Here is a 15,797-nt window from a genome sequence, read left to right on the forward strand (position 1 = left end):
GGAAGCTCATCGGAGATTGACCATGATACGTCCATATTCACATCAATGTCATTCGCATCTCTGAACATTGTGGAGTGCAAACCAATCGATGGTGAAGATGAGGTTGACAAGAAATCCTTCGAGAACTGGAAAGAACTTCTCGAAGCGTCAATGCAATTTGCAAAGGTGAAGGATGAGTTCTCCAAAATCAGTATCTTCAAAATCAAAGCTGGATGTAAATTGATGGAGCTACTTGACGGTACATCTACTCGCGACGATGATCCGGATATGAAAATGTTTCCATACTCAAATGTCATGAGCCGATTGAAAAGGTACTTCAATTCTCGAGACTATGTTCTACTACAGCGGCAAAGACTTCGCTCGATGACTCAACAATCAGATGAATCCGATCTGAAATATGTCAAGCGAGTAACAGCGGTCGCTAAACTTTGTGACTATGGTGAAGATCAATTGATGGAAAACATTGCGGATGTCGTACAGTCACATGCCCTTAATTTGAAAGTACGTGAAGCAGGACGAAAAGTGATGAGAAAAGGCGGCTCACTTACTGAATTTCTTGACAAAATTCGGGGACACGAAATTGAAAAGCTGAACGAACAGACGTTCTTGAAAAATCATCAGCAGTACAGATCTGATGATCAGCAAATAGCGACCGTTGCATCTGAGCAGCGCAATCCTGCCGGAAAATTCCGGCCGTCTTCATCATTCAGATTTGTAAGTAAACCACAGGGGCCGATGTTCAACCAATCCAGAACGGCAGGCAGCTTTCGTGGAAGGGGAACTGCACGTGGAGGATGGGACCGAAGTAATGGTGTTGGACGAAAACCATGCTGGAGATGTACCGGAACCTATCATTTTCCCCATGAATGTCATGCAATCAACAAGGTATGTCGTAATTGCCAACGGATTGGACACATAGAACGCGCATGCAGCCAGAAGCTACAAACCATTGCAAGGAAGCGACCAAATCAAGAAGACGCGGAATCGTCTACACCGTCAAAGGCAAGGAAGATCGCTGCAATTTGCGAGACGGATCAAGACGAAACCATCGATGAAAAGGATTTTGTGAGTGCTCAGTAAACATATACTTTTCTTTATGCATACACATACACAATATCACATCTAAAACTAAATTAGTTATTTTCGAACAATAAAATTTTCTCTGAATTAAAACAGCCATGTACAGAAACAGACCTCTCAATTAAAATTTAAAAAATAAAGAAATGTATTGCTTTGGTTTTCAGAAGATGGATAGCAACATTCAGCTCGATACCGCGGATAGTTGCTCCACTCCACCCGTTTTCCGAATAAATACGGAAAACCAAGACAAGTTACACGTAGATCACACGACGTTTTCTCCAAGTCCTAAAATGAATTCGGAAAACATTATTGGTTTAGTGGCGGGTCTTGCTGTTAATTTTCTAATTGACTCAGGTGCCGAAGTAAACACGATTAGTGATCAGGTGTTCGATAAGATGTTGAATTGCGATCAGACGAGTCGAATGATTTACGATCTACGAAGTGGAACAGATAAGTCGCTGAAAGCGTATGCGTCTCCCGGAGAAATTTCCGTAATCGCTTCATTCGTCGCTGAACTCTTCATATCCGATGATCGTCCAAGATATTTGGAAAAATTTTACGTTGTGCCTAGTACACGATCTTTGCTAGGAAGGAGTACAGCTCTAAGGTACAGCATACTACAATTAGGTCTTGCTCTTCCAGTACACCATTTGACACAAAAAGCTGAACATTATCCATGCGAGGTTTTTGCACTGGATTCGGATGGTGAATTTCCCAAATTCAATGTTCCTCCAGTTTCCCTGGCATATGACAAAACAATGCCTCCATCACGGAACGTCTTCACCAATATTCCACCCGCTTTTAAAGAAGAGACAGAGCGCAGACTAATTGAATTACTATCGTCTGGAATCATTGAACGGGTTACAACTAATATGGACAAGTCATTCTGCTCCTCACTTCTAGTCGTTCCGAAAGGAAGAAACGACATAAGATTAGTTGTGGATCTTCGTGGTCCTAATAAATGTATCATACGAACACCTTTCAAAATGCCATCATTAGAATCAATTATATCTGGACTACATGGTGCGGCTTTCTTCTCAACGATTGATCTTTCGAGTGCCTTTTTTCATGTTGAATTACATGAGAATTCAAGACACCTCACGAATTTCTTTGCTGGAAATTGTACATACCGGTTCAAGAGGTTGCCTTTCGGGTTGTGTAACGCTCCCGATATCTTTCAAGAGATTCTTCAAACTGTGGTACTGGCTGAGTGCCCCGGAACATTGAACTACTTAGATGATGTACTCGTGCACGGTAAAACTATGGAGGAACATAACGCAAACTTGGAGAAAGTACTTGATCGGTTTCGTCAACATAATGTTGTTTTGAACGATGTGAAATGCAATTTTGGAAAGGAATCGGTAAAGTTCATAGGATTCCGTTTTTCCCGTGACGGAATCAGCGTTGAAGATGACAAATTAAGAGCAATCCAAGATTTTCGTACTCCTGAAACACTTTAAGAAGTGAAAAGCTTTCTTTGATTACTATACTTTTCGAAGCGCTTCAAATTGAATAGAGCGAATAAGACAAAGTGGTTAAGGTTGATTCCAAAATCAAACTCATTATATTGGAACCAGAGAGAAGAGGATGAATTCGTTTTTTTTTTAAGTAAAGCTCCGAAATCAATCAAAAAGCTAGGCTATTTCAATCACGTTGACGATACGGAGTTGTACGTAGACGCATCTCCGATCGGCCTTGGAGCGGTACTCGTGCAGTACGACAAAAAGGATGTACCGAGGATAATTGCCTGTGCATCCAAAGCTTTGACAATTGCAGAACAGAAGTATCCTCATACCCAAAAGGAGGCACTTGCTATGGTGTGGGGTGTAGAGAGGTTCTCCTACTACCTCACAAGCAAACAATTCGTTATCCGAACGGACTCAGAAGCCAATCAGTTTATTTTTGGAAGTAATCATCGAACTAGCAAGAGGGCAATGACACGCGCAGAGTCATGGGCCTTGCGGCTGCTCCCGTATCAGTTCACCGTTAAAAGAGTACCAGGCCATTCTAATATTGCTGATGCACTATCACGGTTGATCAGCAAAACTCAAGTTGACGAAGCATTTGATGAAGAAAACGACAGGCATGTTCTTTACGCCTTGGATGCGGAAACAATGGATATCACCTGGACAGATATCCAACTGGCGTCCGAGGTCGATGTAGAATTGGAAGCAGTTCGATTAGCTATACATACAGATCGATGGCCCGAGCATTTACGGAGATATGAGTCTCAAACGAAAGAGTTAAGAACATTGGAACCAATAGTCTTCAAGGGCGATAAAATAGTTCTTCCGAAGAGTCTACGTAGCAAGGCACTAAAGACGGCCCATCAAGGTCACATTCGGAAAGCCATTCCTCTAAGTCCCCAAACCAATGGATCCATCGAACGTCAAAACCAGGGGATCATTAAGGCAATGGCAGGAGCTAAGCAGGACGGCAAGAACTGGAGGGATGCATTAGAGTGCTACACCCAAACTCATAACACACTTAAACAGCATTCGCGACTAGGAATTACTCCATTTGAATTAATGGTAGGGTGGAAATACAGGGGAACTTTTCCATGTCTGTGGGACTCCGAAACAGCTGAGGAAATAGATAGAGAAGATGTTAGAGAGAATGATGCACTTACGAAACTAAACAGCAAAAAATACGCAGAACAGCACAGAGGGGCGAAGGAATCTGATATTGCCGTAGGAGACACGGTAGTAGTCGCAAAGTTTCAACGATATAAAACGGGTCCCACTTTCTCCAAGGAAAGATACACTGTTTTGACAAGAGAAGGAGCCAAGGTTGTTATACGCAACGACAGTTGTGTACAAATAGCAAGGAACATACGGGACCTAAAGCGAGAAACAATATTTGAAGCTGTTGAAGAGATGTAGGAAACTTGTAAGGATGATATAGTGATCAAACTTAGTACAGTTATGCAACAACATATTTAACTCATACAAGAACGTCGATTAAACTTTTCCCTTTGCAGGAAATTTGGAAGTATCCGGGGATAATGCTGAAACAATTCGAGGGGAGATGTCAGAAAACATCAACGATGGAATCAACAGGACTGACGACAGGAGGCCGAAGAGAATGTCTCGCAAACCAAACAAATTTAATGATATGATTTTATACCGAATTTTTTCATGAATAGTAGGAGTGGGGGAGAATGTAGGGAAGCGCACGGATTAAAATAAATAAATACATATTATGAATTGAAGTCGTATAAGAAACTCTCAAAATAAGATTGAAATGAGATTATATAAAAATATTAATAATAATAATTTAGAAGAATCGGAACAAAGATTATTTATTCCAAAAAAGGCAGGTACAGGCGAGGATGATAGATGAATACATTTGAATCGCAGTAGGCATAAGGTATTCAAAATAGATGGTGTAATTGAATGGCCATGATAAAAGATTAATGGGGTAGATCGGAGTAGGCGTAGGATATTTGAAAATCGATGGTGTGAATGAACGAGTAGAATTCAAACAATGGAATTCAATCGCAGCAAGCATAGGATATTTGAAAATGAATCGGTGTGATTGAATTCGAAAAATATTGGAATCGCAGCAGGCTTAGGAGATTAGCTTCAGTTTGTTGGACGATTTGAAGTGGAATAAACGTGTTTCCAAACAAGTGCGAAAAAAAAGTTAATTATTTATCAAGTCCGATTATTAAAAAATACGAGTCACGACACAGTGTGGGGATGTAATGCCAATAAGAAGAAGAAGAAGATGTATTCAACCATATCCATAACATATACATGAAGATCAGGATACATGGTCTGATAATTGCGGGATATCCTTGGTCATCGAAACCATCCTTGAGTTCAGAACTTGTGATCTACAGCAACGAAACTAGCTTTTTTCGGCACTAGAAGCCTGGATATGTATTTAACTATGTTCATAACATATTCCAGAAGACCTAGAAACATGGTGAGATGGTTTTGGGACATTGTGGGTTATCCATCGTGTGATTTTAAACATCCATTTTTCTGTTGGGGTCATATATGACCCCGTGGGCCTGAAAGAATTAAAATGCCGCGGTTGAGCACAACTTGGCCCTCATGTGGATGGTTTTCCAGCCCATTTGGGACAAGTAATTGCTGATTTTGAACGTAACAAAAGATAAAGATGGGCTCATTGAAAATTTGTTCCCAAAACATAAACAATGCGTTAGGTGAAAATGTTGCAAAACGCACTAATGTATATTCTATCCGCTGCAAATTTTGATCAATTTATTTTCTACAGCTCGGGTAATTGGTAGTAATGTTGTGATTTTAGAGTTTCACCAAGACTTACGTGTTGCTCCAAATGAAAATCTCTGGCCATATCTTGGCTGCGGGTGCCCCAAATATTGTTCCAAAAAGTTTTGGTTATTCGTGTCACCACACTAATAGAAATTGTAAATTTAATACATACATATAAAGCACAGGCAAACAGATATTAAAATGGAACATTTACTCTTCAAGTACCTTGTATTACTATGTATATGGGGCAGTCATGCATTTAGCGATAGTATATGTAAGTCAAATAGAATCATTTCAGCCTGCTTGTAGTGATAAATGGTGTATCGATATTGATTGTGCTATTGAGATATGTAGAATGCATAGTCATTTATTTAGCGCCATCTGCTTAGCCATGTGCGCCATGATACGGACAGACAACACGTAATTCAAGTACCAGAGATCAATGTTCGATTAGTATATTAATCAACCCTCGAAGTCGTATCTTGCTGCTGAAGTGATTTGTTTTCATTACGATATGCATCCTTGGTATGGGGAAATAAAAACTTTCACAATGAGTTGGATTATGATAGAGCGTAGCCCTGATTGACGATTGATAATGATTGTTGTTTTGTTGAATTTAAGCAACGAAACAGTTTTTTTTACATTTTTGTATATCATATAGCTGATTCATTTTACGAAAAAAATATTGTCGTCATGGCAAGAGCCATATGTTGCTACCCGGGAAAAACCCGCCCACCGAAGATAAAATGCATCCTCTATACTAATTGGATCTTCATCAAATGTTTGTTAAAATTAAAATTTTGTTTCGTAAACTCGCAAAAAGCAATCTTAGTCTTCTTGATCCGTTCTCCTATGTTCATCTTGGCTCCGCCGTCAGATGCTAACTGGCTGCGAAGATATTGAAATGTTTGCGACATTCTCCAATGCTTACCCGGCTACTGTTAAGCTGGAGGAGTTCTTCGTGGTGACATTCAACGATTTGGTCTTGATGACGTTGATGGCGAGACTCGCCGTCGCCGCAGAGAAGCGTTCAGGTCAGCTAATTAAATTTGCGAAAAAGAATCCACATGTCTCGAATCTTAACCTCCTACTCTCTAGGTAGGCGTGATAACCCCTACACAACAAGACTATTTAAAGGTCACGTTTGCGGAAAATCCATCAGAATGCAAGTATCAACCTTCACCGCGGAAAACTATCTTTTTTCTGCAAATTGAATATCTTTCTGCAAAATGAATATCTTTAATATAGTCCCTCCGAAACACGAAACACTATTTTGGAAACATGTGCTGTGCATATGAGCAGCCAAGTTATTAAACAATTTTTTTTAGTACGGGCGAGTTGCCGAATAATATGCAATTAATACTTTGCATATCAGAGCGCCGTTGCGCTAGTAAATAGAGCAGCAACATAAAGCCAAATCCTTCAGATGCTCCATAATAATAAACTAACAGAACCGTGCACAGATTGACACAGGTCAATCGTGCCCAACTTGATTTACCGTTGTAAAGTGTCATTTCGACGTCATGGGACTAATTTGCTAATAAAAAATGCTTAGAAGACTAAGACTGCTTTTTTGCGAGTTTACGAAATAAATGAAGATCCAATTAGTAAAAGATGCATGCTTTTCTACGATGCCACTTTCAGGAACTTCCGCTGCCCGAGTTCCAAATTATTCAAGTAACGATCTCTTCCCAGCTGGATCTCCTAGTCAGTGTGTGTTGAATCGACGTCCGTACTTCATCTCCCACTACTGGATCCGAGCAATGCGTAGTCGGATCTCAACAATCAGAAGATGATGGTTTGACACGATATCAAATCAAAATCGTTACCGTTAAATAAGTTCGCGATCTTTCACTGTTCGTTTCTGGAAAAGTTTTTGTTAGGTTTCGGGAACAGAAGATTGTCGGCACATAACATATGTGTAACTTGGGTTCAAAAAGACACCCATGAAATTCACTTAGCTATCCCCCAAATAGGCAGAACAATTATTTAACAAATAAATTTTCAAAAAAATGTTTCCGGATTAATTTGGCTTTATTTCTATTATACCAGCATGCATTAGGAAGCTTTTCTCCCGCTCACACTTGCAATGACAGAGAGATGTTCTTCATACCAGTTATACATCTTTCTCGAGCAGCCAAAGGGGACAAGCTGGAGTGTTAGCATTTTCGAGCGATCACCCTCCTTAATGCCGCCTACAAAGTGATATCCCAGATCATCTTCCGTCGTCTGTCACCATAAGTGAATGAGTTCGTGGGAACAAAAAGATCAGATCTTTACTGTACGGAAAACCGATGAGACCTGGAGGAAGATAGAGGAGCAAAGAGAAGCCAAAGCCGCGATAGAGCGATCAAAAACCAGAGGAGCCAAAGTCTTAGCCCGTCAACCATACGCGGCTCTTGAGAAGGAAGTAAAACGCTCATGTCGTCGACGGGACAAGCGTACGTGGGCAGACTCTCTGGCCGACGAAGGAGAGAGAGCCGCCGCAACCGGAGACATTTGCCTCCTCTACGATATCTTACGACGCTTAAGCGGAGCGAAGATGAATGCAACGATGCCTGTGAAAGACGCGAATGATCAGTTATTGACCGACCCAACTGACCAGCTGAAACGCTGGTTCGAGCACTTCGAACAACTTTTTCAAGTGCCTGCCAGGCTATAACCACCTCGGCATGGTCTGCCTAGGATCCGACGTATAACACGCGTCAACACCGAAGCTCCATCACTGCTAGAGATTCAAACAGTCATCAAAAGCATGAAATCGAATAAAGCCCTATGGGTCGATCGCATATCAGCCGAGATGCTCAAAGCTGACCCCATGACATCCGCTCATCCGCTCAATGCTGACCCCATGACATCCGCTCAACTACTGCATCGTTTATTTCGTAATATCTGGAACACCGCAACTTTCCCGGTCGACTGGATGCAAGGTATCTTAGTGAAGGTGCCCAAAAAGGGTGACCTGACTGTGTGCGATAACTGGCGAGGCATCATGTTGTTGTGTACCGTTTTCAAAGTTCTATGCAAAATTATCCTATCCCGGATTCAGGAGAAGATCGATGCGACTCTCCGGCGGCAGCAGGCCGGATTCCGTGCCGGAAGATCCTGTGTGGACCATATTGTCACGCTCCGCATCATTCTGGAGCAGGTCAACGAATTCCAAGAGTCCCTCTACCTGGTATTCATTGACTACGAAAAAGCTATCGACCGTCTGAATCACGAGAATATGTGGGGCGCCCTGAGACGCAAGGGAGTTCCTAAGAAAATCATCGGCCTCATCGAAGCACAGTACGAGGCCTTTTCGTGTAGAGTGCTGCACAATGGGGTCCTGTCCGACCCTATCCGGGTCGTAGCTGGTGTGAGGCAAGGGTATATTCTATCACCGTTACTGTTCCTCATCGTAATCGACGAGATTCTGGTAGATGCGATTGACCGTGGAGCATCTAAACGACTTCGAATTGGCTGATGACGTTGCACTCCTCGCGCAACGGCGCTCTGATATGCAGAGTAAGCTCAACGACCTTGCCGAGCGCTCCTCTTCGACAGGTTTAGTCATCAACGTCAACAAAACCAAATCGTTGGATGTGAAAACGGTGACTCCTTCCAGTTTCACAGTAGCCGGGAAACCAGTGGAGAATGTTGAAAGTTCCAATATCTTGGTAGCCAAATGGCGTCATACGGCGGTACCAAGATCGAGATAGGCGCACGGAGCATGAAAGCAAAGGCTGCCTTTGCGAGTTTAAGAAATATCTGAAAAAACAGACAGATAAGTGAACGCACCAAAATACGAATTTTCATCTCTAACGTGAAATCTGTGCTGTTATATGTTAGCGAAACATGGTGTGTATCAGTGGAGAACACTCAACGGCTGCAGGTATTCATCAACAGATGCCTGCGGTATATAATTCGGGCCTGGTGGCCTCACAACTGAATCTCAAACAACGAGCTCCATCGTCGTTGTCACCAGTGGCCGTTAGCAACAGAAATTCGGGATCGGTGGTGGGGCTGGGTCGGCCACACTCTACCCGAGCAGCAAAAGTCAGGCAAATCTGGTTGCAGCAACTTGACTAAATCTGGTCACATATGAGTTACAGTAACCTATGTGGAATGTGTGTGCTGCTAGGGTACGTAAAGAGGGAACGAAATCTGTATCCAAGCATTAGACTGGAACCCAGCGGGACATTGCAGCAGAGGCAGACCCAGAGGTTCTTGGCGGCGAAGCCTCAATAAAGAAATAAAAAAAGTCGACTGAAATCTAACCTGGCAACAGGTTAAAGCGATAGCCGGGCAACGCTTAGGATGGAGATCTTTCAAGTCGGCCTTTTGCACCACCGGAGGTGTACAGGATCCATAAGTAAGTAAGTAAACTTTAGTTCGTTCGAATCGCGCCGAGGACTAAGACAAGGTGATGGTGGACTTTCGTGCCTGTTGTTCAACATTGCGCTAGAAGTTATCATGCGGAGAGCCGGGTGTAGCAACCGGGGTACGATTTTCAACAGATCCAGTCAATTTATTTGTTTCGCGGATGACATGGACATTGTAGGCCGAATATTTGCAAAGGTGGCAGAACTGTACACCCGCCTGAAACGTGAAGCAACAAAAGTTAGACTGGTGGTGAATGCATCGAATACAAAGTACATGCTTGTGGGCGGAGCCGTGCGCCACAGGGCCCGCCTGGGAAGCAGTGTTACGATAGACGGGGATACCTTCGAGATGGTCGAGGAATTCGTCTACCTTGGATCCTTGCTAACGGCTGATAACAATGTAAGTCTTGAAATACGAAGGCGCATCATCTGTGGAAGTCGGGTCTACTACCGGCTCCAGAAGAAACTGCAGTCAAAAAAGATTCGCCACCGCACCAAATGTGTTATGTACAAAACGCTGATAAGACCGGTAGTCCTCTACGGACACGAAACATGGACAATGCTGGAGGGGAACTTGCAAGCACTCGGAGTATTCGAGAGACGGGTGCTTAGGACCATCTTTGGCGGCGTGCAAGAAGACGGTGTGTGGCGGCGAAGAATGAACCACGAGCTCGCTTAGCTCTATGTCGAACCCAGTATCCAGAAGGTAGCTAAAGCCGGAAGGGTGCGATGGGCAGGACATGTTGCAAGAATGCCGCACAGCAACCCTGCAAAGATGGTGTTCGCTTACAATCCGGCAGGTACGAGACGGCGTGGAGCACAGCGAGCAAGGTGGGCAGACCAGGTGCAAAACGACTTGGCGAGCGTGGGGAGCGTGGGGCGCATTCAAGGATGGAGAGATGCGGCTTCGAACCATGTATTGTGGCGTCAAATTGTTGATTCAGTGTTATCTGTTTAGATGTATACTAAATAAATGAAAAATGAATAGTGGCATTCTAGAAGTCACAAAACGTTCTGAAGTTTAGGTTGTAATGTAAGGCCTATACAGTAAAGGCATCCAAAATGTCTTCGGCTTCAATCAAAATTCTTTTCAACAGACCTTTAGACGTCTGTCAAGATATGTAAGATCTATTATCCTACAATTCAACGCATGTAATGCCATCAAAAACGTCCTTGCGCTTAGGTCGTCATATCTACAATCCTATTCATCCGTGGATGCAGAATCCAGGATTTTGATGGGCTTGCGGAACTTGGGATCATTTACCTTATTTGAAATTCGAATTGGACAACCTGCGTACAAAAATGTGCAACTGAGACTCTTATCAAGTTAGCTAATAGAACATAAGAATAGAAGCGTGCTGAGCAGTTAATTGCGCAGAAAATGTGATACCTCAGAAAAAATCAAGTGAGCGTTCCCCCCTCTTGTCGTCGGGCCCTGTCTTTTGCGATCCCTCGAAAAGAACGAAATATTTTTATGTGGAAATTATTTTGAGCTTCTGGTGGAATGTCTTTACTTGTCAAAAGACGAGTTCGTACTATCTCATTTAATTGCACCACTTGACATCTGCGAGTCGACATCGTTGGGCGGGCCAAGCGTTGACAAATAGTTGGCTTATGTCAGCGAGTTTACTTCTTCTCGTGGAATCAGTGTTGTTCAGTTGGTTGCTCATTTGGCCTCAGTCCGTTTAACAGGACAAACTGCACGATACACCCAGTATACCTGGTTTACCAAAACGAACCCTTCTACACTCCCTACCCCATATATCCAACATCCCAGTGATGGCTCGTGGAAGTACAGATGAGTCTTCGGCTTCCACCAAAGCGAGTATCACGTCAGCATTTTCCTACCTGTTCCTCAATTGACCTGCATTCGGACACGGTCGGCGTTGGTATTGCTTAATTTTGGATCATCAGTGTGTAAGAACTGAAGATGAATGTTAGTCCCAAACATCGTCTGTTGGTTCTCTGTGTAAGCTGACCTGGCAATAACTGAGTAGCGACCTTTGGCGATCAATTATGCTCATATGCTCATGAATGAATAAATCTTTGTAAATTTAACTTTCTGAATTTGAATAACTATTCCACTATTGGCACATTTTAATCATTCATATTTTTTGAAATATAGACGATATTGCGCTTTTTGCACCTTAAAAGAGTTATGTCAGAATAATTTTCACACAGACATCTTCTAAAATTTCTTCAAAAACGTGCCAAAAACGACCTTTCCACAAACATAAACCTAAATTTTGGACGGTATGATTTATTTTGTCTAATGCCTTTATCGTAACTCCACTATGAGCACGAGGTAGAGCCACGGAATGATAACATAGACTTATTTATTCTATATATAACAAACATTTAACATTAACCACTTTCCCCACATTCACTACATCCAAAGCCAAAGTCGTACCTCTGTTTCGTTTAGTTTGCCAACACAAAGGAAGAGGGTGTGAACGAAACGCGTTCGGAAGCACTTAACTTCAAATGAGTATAAATTCCAGAAGGAAAACTCCCGGGCAAAGTGAAAAACGAAATAACTCAAGTCAAGTTGGGACTGGACCCAAGATAAGTGCATTCGAAGAAAACGTTCCGAGCCCTTTACGGTGCAAGTAAGTTCATGGTACTCACGTTTGAGTTCGGTATCCTGACACGGACGGGTTAGAATTGAGATTTATTTCTATTTCCGGAACAGGGATTTATTGGTGTACCCTTTCTCGCCCCAGAGGCTTGAGAGGCGAAGAATGATTAACTTCATTTTATGGTGATAATAAACTTTGATCGAAAACGTGTTTACAATTAGAACCGAAGGGATCATAGATTGCATTTACTATAAGGGATATGTCATAAGTTTCGAAGATCTATGTGAAATAATTTTCATAACAGAGATCATAGCAATGTCAACGTTAAAAAAATCGAAGAATATGAGTTAACGCGTTCTTTACCTGCTCGTGATTGTTTGCGTTTTGGTAACGTAACATTGTTTCGACAATTATTTAGTATTTACCAGGACGAATCGTTGCAGTTATTCCTTTCGAGTTCTTAACACAGACCTGCGAGCCGACAAGGTCCCAGTTAAGGATGGAATGCCAATAGGGAAGAAGGGTAAGCTGATTGCCCTTTTTTGGTAAACGAGAAAAGTGCCATCACCACTAGGAAGATTCATCTGGGTCTCCAAGTACAATTCATTTAAACAATGGCAAAGTAACATTGAAACCATTTCTCAAGTACCGCCTCCACTCGGCATCGTCACTGTCAGTCAGTTTTCTATCCGAAGAACGCCGTAGCATATCTGTTACTGCTAAACCAATAGCAAGCAAGGAGCTGCTCTCGGTCCGGGAGTAATTGCACCCGAGAGGCATAAAACGTAAAACGTGATTTCCAGCCTGAAAGTTGGTCCCATTAATTAGAGTTGGGGTAAAATGTTTTCAACTGTTCCTGAGTGGCTTTCCGGCAGCGTTTCTGTCTGTCTGGTCCCCGTGTAAATGTGCTTAGCCTTGTTGTTAGCCAGCTTTAACGAACGGGAAAGCATTTTTTCCATGGTTGTACTAATCGTTGTATTAGAAATAGGTAGGTAAATAATGCTGAGATTATTTCTAGACCAACATATGAAAAGGGCGTAATAACTAAAATGTAAACATTACAGTTCTTTTTCTTTGTATATACAGCTATGTATGCAGACGAAGAGCTGAAAAGATTGTATTTTGCCTGATGTAAATCCCATCTAACAACGGCTGTCGGTCTAATAAAAAAATCATTAGTGAAATGCAGGGCCGCGAACGTACACGACCGGTACCGGAAGAATATGCAATTTTAATGAAAGACTATTTCGCTATCCGGGTGAAGCAAACAAAAAAAAAATACATCATCCATTCGCCATTTCTTGATGTTCGCTTTGCCGATCATGCTTTGATTTCGCTAAAAGCTAATGATGGTGTTGTATGTACATCTGAAAAAGTCAACGATCCCATCCTGGTCATGTTCCACAATTAAACATGAACAATCCGTATAAAAAGAATGATATTAAGCTATATTTATACTGTTATCGGGACTCTGAAACTGTATACTGTCGAAAAAAAATCATTATTGAGAATAAACTAGTGACCGAATTCTTACTTTTTGTTCCCCTTTAACAATTTTGTATGCAAGCGGTTGAGATGAATGCGCCCGACTAACTGAATTACAGTCCCATCCCGATTTTGGCAACACCCGTTTTTGTCTACCCCCGATTTTGGCAACACCCGTTTTTGGCAACATTTTCTTCCCGATTTTGGCAACAACCTCGAAAATATTTTTTTTTCAATTCCTGATCATAATACCTGGTTTACAGTTGTCATTTTAGTGATAAAACGGCCTACTTTTCCATACCAACAGAATGGGTGCTTTAATGACCATTATGCAACTCAAATGGGTTGTATAATATTCATTATAGCACTCATTTGGGTGCTATAATGAAAAACCTACATTGGGACAGTAGTTACATGACTACATTTAGCTGAATTAGTTTGGGTGAGTGTTTAAATAGTGTACTCTAAGCGTCTCGTAATAAATGAAATAGTTTGTTGGACATAACATCACAATTTTCCAAAGGCAATTGCATCCATCGCTTCATAGCTTTTCAAGCTATGGAATTTGGCACGATAAGATGGAATTTTATTGTTCTCTGCCGCAACATAATTTATTGGCATGAATGATCATGTGGAGTAAATTCTATTGTACAATTTTGGTATAGATTTATCATATTAAAGCCCATTTTTCGTCATTGCAAAAAATAGCGTGTGCAACTCGTTGCAAAACTCGATTTTTTCAGCACTCGTAGTATTTATCCAACTCGGCAAGCCTCGTTGGATAAACGTTCAACTCGTGCTGAAAAAATCATCTTTTTGCAACTAGTTGCACAAACTACTATTTTATTACTTTTCAGAGCTAAAACCTTTTTATTAATATGTAATATGATAAACAAAACCAAAAGTGAATGTCATTAAGGTTTATATGCGTATTATGGGCTCTATACGAATAATGGGCACTTTCACTGAAATAATGAACCACCACCGTATTACCGCTCATTGCAAATAATTTCTATTGGAACTTTTCTACTCTTTTTATTCACGTTTTCCATGCCCTTATTCACACTATCCTAATCTAACCAGCCCACCGTAGAATGTCGTATTTTTGGCATTCGCACTGATTTTGTCATCGACAAGCTGACTCACACCGTTGTACATAGTACAACACCTATTAAACGAAGCCCGCTGTTTACATCACAATGCAACCGATACTGCATGAGTGATCCAGGACCAAGTACACTGACCCCACAATCATGGGTCACACACTAATATGGGTCATTTCCATTTGATCAACATGCAAAATTGAGTGACTAATAGTTGTTACAAAGTGACCCATATATGGGATCAGTGTAAGCCCCAGTAGGTTTAATTGCTTATTAGGGTCTTGCCGACATTTCTCACCAACACAAACGCACGGTTCGTGATTGCAAACAATCCCATTTGATTTTGCCGTGACAGCAGCTCGTTGTTGCAAACAAACTGAGTAAAAGTGTGAGTGAAATGTGCGTGTGAGTACACGCTCGCAGAAAGACAAATGATCAGCAAATTCGATTTTCTAAACCCGCTATCTAGCCATCAGGTCGTTTTGCTCATTATGCGCCTCTTTTCTGGTATCAGCCGAGAAACTATCGTTTTAAAAAAAAATCCGTCTTTCTGTTGCATTCCCGTATAGAAAATAAGAAACAATTTTATTTCAAAGAGTCTTATTATTTAAAATTGACGCAAATTTATCTAGCGATTATTATCAGAACATTGTTGGCTTTTCCAGTTTCCTGATATGCCAATTGCATAACGAGCCTTTTGATTTCAGCTTGTTTTCCAACAGTTCAACAGTAATGGTAAGAGTTTGGTAACATATAACCGTAAGGCTCTCGCAGGCATTGAAAAAAATCAGCTCATGAGAAAAAAATCACTGATTCACTGAAAACACTGAATGGGAAGCGTTGATACTTTCTTTTTCTCACACGTCCAATGCCGTTTCCATCCCAAGAAACATTTTGGGTTTTATAAAGGTCATGAAAACCAATATTTGCTCTACAAAGCTT

Source organism: Armigeres subalbatus, chromosome 3 (assembly GCF_024139115.2).
Source record: "Armigeres subalbatus isolate Guangzhou_Male chromosome 3, GZ_Asu_2, whole genome shotgun sequence".
NCBI classification, from domain to species: domain Eukaryota; kingdom Metazoa; phylum Arthropoda; class Insecta; order Diptera; family Culicidae; genus Armigeres; species Armigeres subalbatus.